Here is a 7,259-nt window from a genome sequence, read left to right as displayed (position 1 = left end):
ATGTGTGCTCTGTGATTGTGTGATGTGTCTGATTTGTGTTCTGTGCTTGTGTGATGTGTCATATGTGTTCTATCCTTGTGTGATGTGCCTGATGTGTGCTCTGTGCTTGTGTGATGTGTCTGATGTGTGCTCTGTGCTTGTGTGATGTGTCTGATGTGTGCTCTGTGCTTGTGTGAATTGTCTGATGCGTGCTATGTGCTTGTGTGATGTGTCTGATGTGTGCTCTGTGCTTGTGTGATGTGTCTGATGTGTGCTCTGTGCTTGTGTGATGTGTCTGATGTGTGCACTGTGCTTGGGTAATGTGTCTGATGTGTGCTCTGTGCTTGGGTAATGTGTCTGATGTGTGCACTGTGCTTGGGTAATGTGTCTGATGTGTGCTCTGTGCTTGGGTAATGTGTCTGATGTGTGCACTGTGCTTGTGTGATGTGTCTGATGTGTGCTCTGTGCTTGTGTGATGTGTCTGATGTGTGCTCTGTCCTTGTGTGATGTGTCTGATGTGTGCACTGTGCTTGTGTGATGTGTCTGATGTGTGCACTGTGCTTGTGTGATGTGTCTGATGTGTGCTCTGTGCTTGGGTAATGTGTCTGATGTGTGCACTGTGCTTGTGTGATGTGTCTGATGTGTGCTCTGTGCTTGTGTGATGTGTCTGATGTGTGCTCTGTCCTTGTGTGATGTGTCTGATGTGTGCACTGTGCTTGTGTGATGTGTCTGATGTGTGTTCTGTGCTTGTGTGATATGTCTGATGTGTGCTCTGTGCTTGTGTGATGTGTCTGATTTGTGCTCTGTGCTTGTGTGATGTGTCTGATGTGTGTTCTGGGTTTGTGTGATGTGTCTGATATGTGCTCTGTGCTTGTGTGATGTGTCTGATGTGTGCTCTGTGCTTGTGTGATGTGTCTGATGTGTGCTATGTGCTTGGGTGAGATGTCTGATGTGTACTCTGTCCTTGTGTGATGTGTCTGATGTGTGTTCTGTGCTTGTGTGATGTGTCTGATGTGTGCTCTGTGCCTGTGTGATATGTCTGATGTGTGTTCTGGGTTTGTGTGATGTGTCTGATATGTGCTCTGTGCTTGTGTAATGTGTCTGATATGTGCTCTGTGCTTGTGTGATGTGTCTGATGTGTGCACTGTGCTTGTGTAATGTGTCTGATGTGTGCTCTGTGCTTGTGTGATGTGTCTGATGTGTGCTCTGTGATTGTGTGATGTGTCTGATGTGTGTTCTGTGCTTGTGTGATGTGTGCTCTGTGCTTGTGGGATGTGTCTGATGTGCGCTGTGCTTGTGTGATGTGTCTGATGTGTACTCTGTCCTTGTGTGATGTGTCTGATGTGCGCTCTGTGCTTGTCTGATGTGTTCTATGTGCTTGTGTGATGTGTCTGATGTGTACTCTGTCCTTGTGTGATGTGTCTGATGTGCGCTCTGTGCTTGTGTAATGTGTCTGATGTGTTCTATGTGCTTGTGTGATGTGTCTGATGTGTGCTCTGTGCTTGTGTGATGTGTCTGATGTGTGCTCTGTGCTTGGGTAATGTGTCTGATGTGTGTTATTTGCTTGTGTGATATGTCTGATGTGTTCACTGTGCTTGTGTGATGTGTCTGATGTGTGTTCTGTGCTTGTGTGATGTGTCTGATGTGTACTCTGTCCTTGTGTGATGTGTCTGATGTGTGCTATGTGCTTCTGTGATGTGTCTGATGTGTGCTCAGTGCTTGTGTGATGTGTCTAATGTGTGCTCTGTGCTTGGGTAATGTGTCTGATGTGTGTTCTGTGCTTGTGTGATATGTCTGATGTGTGCACTGTACTTGTGTGATGTGTCTGATGTGTGTTCTGTGCTTGTGTGATGTGTCTGATGTGTGCTCTGTGCTTGTGTGATGTGTCTTATATGTGGTCCGTGCTTGTGTGATGTGTCTGATGTGTTCTCTGTGCTTGTGTGATGTGTCTGATGTGTGCTCTGTGCTTGTGTGATGTGTCTGATGTGTGCTCTGTGCTCGTATGATGTGTCTGATGTGTGTTCTGTGCTTGTGTGATGTGTCTGATGTGATGTACAATATCTGCAAGATATGTTTTCTGTTGCAATGTGCTAACAAATCCTCCATCCTAGGACATTGTAAACTGTCAGTAGTAGGAATTCCTTCCCCCCAGGTTTTACCAACCCTGCCACTTCCTCTGGAAGAGCAGGAATGTTAATTAGCTAGACCATCTTCCTCACACCATTTGGCTTCTCTCAGCTGAAAGAGCAAAAAGTGCGGGAACTAAACTTCTTTGTTTGAAACGAATAAAACTATGAGAGACTATACCATAAGAACCAAATACCCTAGAGATATGAAAATCATATTTTTGTAACCTGAGCGGTCCCAGCTTCGAGACCGCGTATGTTTCGAAGTTCTACCCTGTCCAGAACATGAGATAGGACTTGCGCCCAAATGGACGGTCATATCGCATAGATGTTTGATGTTTTCTTGATGGGCTCATTACGCTGGGAAACATGATACCACTGATGAGTCCATACCAGCTTCTCCCATAAAGTTATAGCTAATCTAAGTTTTGTAGCCAAAACATAACTTGGATAAGAGAGGTGGGATCAACCCAGAATGCACCTCTCTGTGATGTCACATAGGAAAGTCTATAAGGCATTTCCTGGGCAAACCAGCTCAGAACAGCTGCAGAGTCCGTGCTGACAAGAACTCAGATGAGCAGAGAAGTGCAGCTCCGCCTCCACCCACCTTAGCCGCATGGTCCGCCTAAGGAACAATATGGAACTGTGAGTGCAATCTCTTTGTTTTCTCCACTTTTATTTTATACCTGTACTGTACATATTTTATGTCTCAATTTTATAGCAACTTTTATCTGTAACCACTGTCCTCTTTCGGAAAATAAATGAAATAATTATTTAGATCTGTCTCCATGCTCTAAGAATCGAACTATACGCCTTTGTTAGATAATCGCTACTAATTCAAGGGGTTTGCCACGGACCCTCTTAATTTAACACTGTGAATTAAGTAACCGTGACTGGTGGCAGCGCGTTGTGTACGGCTATTACGGCTTGCTGGCAGTACAGAAGGGTCTTATATTGCTGAATAAGGGTCTGCGGCCACAGCATTGATAATTCCCTTACTGCAGAAGCCTAATTGCCGGTTCACAACAGGCAGCCCGTCCGGCGACCAATTATCCTAGGTGCAGTTCCCTGACTGACCTGAGGGTAAGGGGGGCGCTGGAGAGCTGCGAGTTCCAAGGTGGAACTGAGAAAGTGGGATATACACAAATCCCCGCAGTACTTGGAAGATTGATAGCAGTGGTGGGGCATCCAAATTAAACTCCCCCCTGCGGCAAATTGTAGAGCGAGATTAGCTTGCTGGATATTTTTGTCACATGGTGCCAGTGGTGGGATAACTAAGATAAGCCCCACTGCGCCTGTGATAGCCGTGTGCCGGCATTGTGTCATGTCCCTCCGTCCGCTGATACACCGGTGTCAGTGGTGGGATTGTGACATAGTGGTGACACAGGGTCCGCTGTCCGTCGCGTTTTGGTGGCAGCGGGACCCCCGTTAGTCGTCGCCCGTAAGTGGACGAACGGCGGTGGGCTGTTCGTCACATATTGGTGGCAGAGCAGTGGGATAATCGTAGAGCATTAGTGATTTGGTTTGAGCAATCATTCCTCTCACTAAAGACCTGCACGGTTCCTGCGGGAATCCTGCATCATAGGTTTTGGAGAACAGACTCAGTTGTTACTAGTCCTGAGACATTAGTGTGTACTTGCAAGTATCCCCCTCCCGTTTCTTCGTTTTTCTTTTTCTATCTTTTATTTGGCAACCATGGCGGCGATGACAGTGGAGTGGTATCAGAAGCAGAAAAAGGACACCCTTGCTGGGTTATGCACGTACCGAGGCATAGACGCCGCAGGCGGAACCAAAGATCAAATGATCGCGGCTCTAGTGCAGCTGGACAACGACCAGAATCCAGCGAGCGCAGAAGTTGGCCCAAGTTGCCATGGGGCTGCAGCAGAGGCTCCACTCCTGAGCGCTGGCCCCACATTCAACCAGAACGGGGTGGACCCCTATCTGCAAATGGCCTTGGACGAACTCCCCGCCGAAGACAGGGATGGGCGGGTGAGGCTGATCCAGCAATATCGGCAGGAGGCCCAAGCCAAACGTGAGCGCCAAGCTGAGGCTGAGAGAGCCGAGCGCCAGGCGCAGAGGGCCCATGAACTGGAGGTACTCCAGCGGGGTGGGAATGCCCCCACAGCCCGAAGCAGTGAGCCCAGCAGCGTCCAGACTCCTAAACCCCGGCCAGAGCATTTTCCCGTGATGGAAAAGGATGGGGACTTGGACACATTTCTGCGAGCCTTTGAGAAAGCCTGCAGACAGTACCAGCTGCCTAGAGACCAATGGGCAAGGTACTTGACCCCAGGGCTAAAAGGCAAAGCCCTGGAGGCATTTGCTTCTATTCCGCCAGAAGCCGATGACGACTATGACGCCATAAAGCAGGCGCTGATCGCCAAATACCGGCTGACACCTGAGGTATACCGAAAGAAGTTCCGGCACCTCCAACGTGGCCCACATGATAGCTACAGTGATGTGGTGCAAGGACTCAGGACCCACTTTGACCAGTGGATCCATGGACTGTCCGTTGAAACCTTTGAGCAGCTACGGGACCTGATGATCAAAGACCAGTTCCTGCATCTCTGCCCAGCTGAGGTCCGACAGTTCATCCTGGACCGCGAACCAACGAACGCGGACAAAGCGGCGCAGATCGCCGACAACCACGAGGCCAACCGGAAGCCCGAGACGCGGAGGCCAGTCGCCACCAGCTGGAAAGGGGGTAAGCCAGCAACCAACCCCAATGCCCCAGCTAGCCGTCCCTCCGGAGGCCCTGTCCCTGTTGCCAACAACCGGCCGGCTACTGACAGTCGCCTGTGTCACCACTGCAAGCGGCCTGGTCACTTCTCTTACACCTGTCCGAATAGGCCGAAGAACCCCCCAGCCAAGGCCCCCGGGCCCAACGCCTCTGTTCTTTTGGTGGGAGGTGTGGTTGGGAGGGCTGACGACAACGTTCAACCTGTTCAGGTGGGGGCCCGTCTTGCTACAGGCCTCAAGGACACCGGGGCTGAACGAACCCTCATCCGTCCTGGACTGGCGGCCCCTGAAGAGTTTGTTGAGGGGAAAACCCTGACTGTCACCGGGATTGGAGGCACCCGTTGTCCCTTGCCAGTGGCACGAGTTTTTCTTGACTGGGGTGCCGGGAGCGGGTTGAGGGAGGTGGGAGTGTCTGAAAACCTGCCCACTGATGTTTTATTGGGGACTGACTTGGGGAGGATGGTTGCATACTATGTCCCTGACACCCTTCCCCAAACTGATAATGAGGGTAACGTTAACCCTGATGATGTTGATGATGGGAAACTGAATGTGTTACCTGCTAATGCCTTGATGAGTAATGATGCAACTAACAACCATTCTTTCCCAAGGTATGATGCTGATGCTGATGTGAATGTACCAAAGCAAACTGATAACCATTCTTTTCCTAGGAATGATGATGTTGATGTATCTGTGCCGACTGAACCCGTTAACCCTTTCTTTGAAACGGTAGATGTGTCCACAGGTACCGAGGTGCTCAGCCCCGTCACTCTGCGGAGTGAGACGGCTGAGGAACCCCTGGCAGGAGCAAGCAACGGTGCTCAAGAGAATGGGGAGGTGCATGGGGACCATGAGGAAGGTAATGCCATGCAGCTGACCAGTGCCACCGAGGAAGGTAACTGGCCCATAAGTAGCACTGCTCCTGAAGTGTTGGGGGTGGATGGGGAGGGAGAGCCCAGGGCAGCACCGGCTGGTGGGTCTGTAGAAATCCCCAGGGAGACAGCATACATAGCAGCTGTCACACGCAGTCAGAGTGCCCAGATCGCAGGTAACGCACTGTCTTCTGGACCCTCTGCTGCTACAGGAGAGACTGAACCAGAGGTGAACCCAGAGCCGGTTCCAGAGGGTCCCAGTAAAGAGGGGACCCTGACGTCACTTCTGGCAGCCTCCAGCATGGAGTTCCAGGCTGCTCTGCACTCAGATGCCAGCCTGGAGAAATTGAGAGGTCTCGCCGAGACGCCCACCTCCAAGCCTGATAAGGAGAGGGTGTTCTGGGAACGAGGAAGGTTGTACCGGGAGACAGTACCCGGAGATCCTAAAAAGGAGTGGTTGAGGGAAAGACAGCTGGTCGTCCCCTATCAGTTCAGAACCGAGTTGTTGCGGATTGCCCATGAGATTCCACTCGCTGGACACTTGGGGATCAGCAAAACAAAGGCACGGCTGTCTCAACACTTCTATTGGCCCAAGATGGGGACAGATGTAACACACTACTGCCGCTCCTGTGCCACCTGTCAAAAAGTGGGTAAGGCGGGGCCTGCTCTTAAGGCTCATCTTATTCCTTTGCCGGTGATACAGGAGCCTTTCCAGAGAATCGCGGTGGACATTGTAGGACCGCTGTCCGTCCCCAGCAGCTCCGGAAAGCGATACATTCTCACCGTGGTAGACTACGCTACCCGGTACCCAGAGGCAGTAGCTCTGTCTTCAACCAGGGCAGATAAGGTGGCTGACGCACTGGTGACCATCTTTTCAAGAGTAGGATTTCCCAGGGAGATGCTTACCGATCAAGGGCCCCAATTCATGTCTCGCCTAATGGAGGCTCTCTGTGAGAAAATGCAGGTGACGCAGCTGGTATCGAGTCCGTATCACCCACAGACTAATGGTTTGTGTGAACGTTTCAACGGTACCCTCAAACAGATGCTCCGCATACTGGTTGAGACCCAAGGGCGCGACTGGGAGCGGTACCTCCCACACCTGCTGTTCGCTTACAGAGAAGTTCCGCAGGCCTCGACCGGGTTCTCCCCCTTCGAGCTCCTGTATGGCAGGCGAGTCCGGGGACCCCTTGGGTTGATAAGAGAATCCTGGGAAGATGAGCCAAACCCCACAGAAGTGTCCATCGTGGATTATGTCATGCGCTTCCGTGACAAGATGCAGACCTTGACGCAGTTGGTGCATGACAACATGACGCAGGCTCAGGCTGACCAGAAGCACTGGTACGACCAGAACGCCCGGGAGCGGACCTACCAGGTGGGCCAAAAGGTGTGGGCGCTGGTCCCTGTACCAACGGATAAGCTTCAGGCAGCCTGGGAAGGCCCGTACGTCGTCCACCAACAGCTCAACCCGGTCACCTACGTGGTCACGCTTGACCATGCTCGGGGTAGGCGCAAGGCCTTTCACGTCAACATGCTGAAGGCGCACTACGAA

The sequence above is a fragment of the Dendrobates tinctorius genome, unplaced genomic scaffold, assembly GCF_039654945.1.
Source record: "Dendrobates tinctorius isolate UK_male_01 unplaced genomic scaffold, ASM3965494v1 ptg000028l, whole genome shotgun sequence".
In the NCBI taxonomy this organism is placed as follows: Eukaryota; Metazoa; Chordata; class Amphibia; order Anura; family Dendrobatidae; genus Dendrobates; species Dendrobates tinctorius.
The sequence above is the reverse complement of the archived record's forward strand: the minus strand, read 5'-3'. Positions refer to the sequence as shown.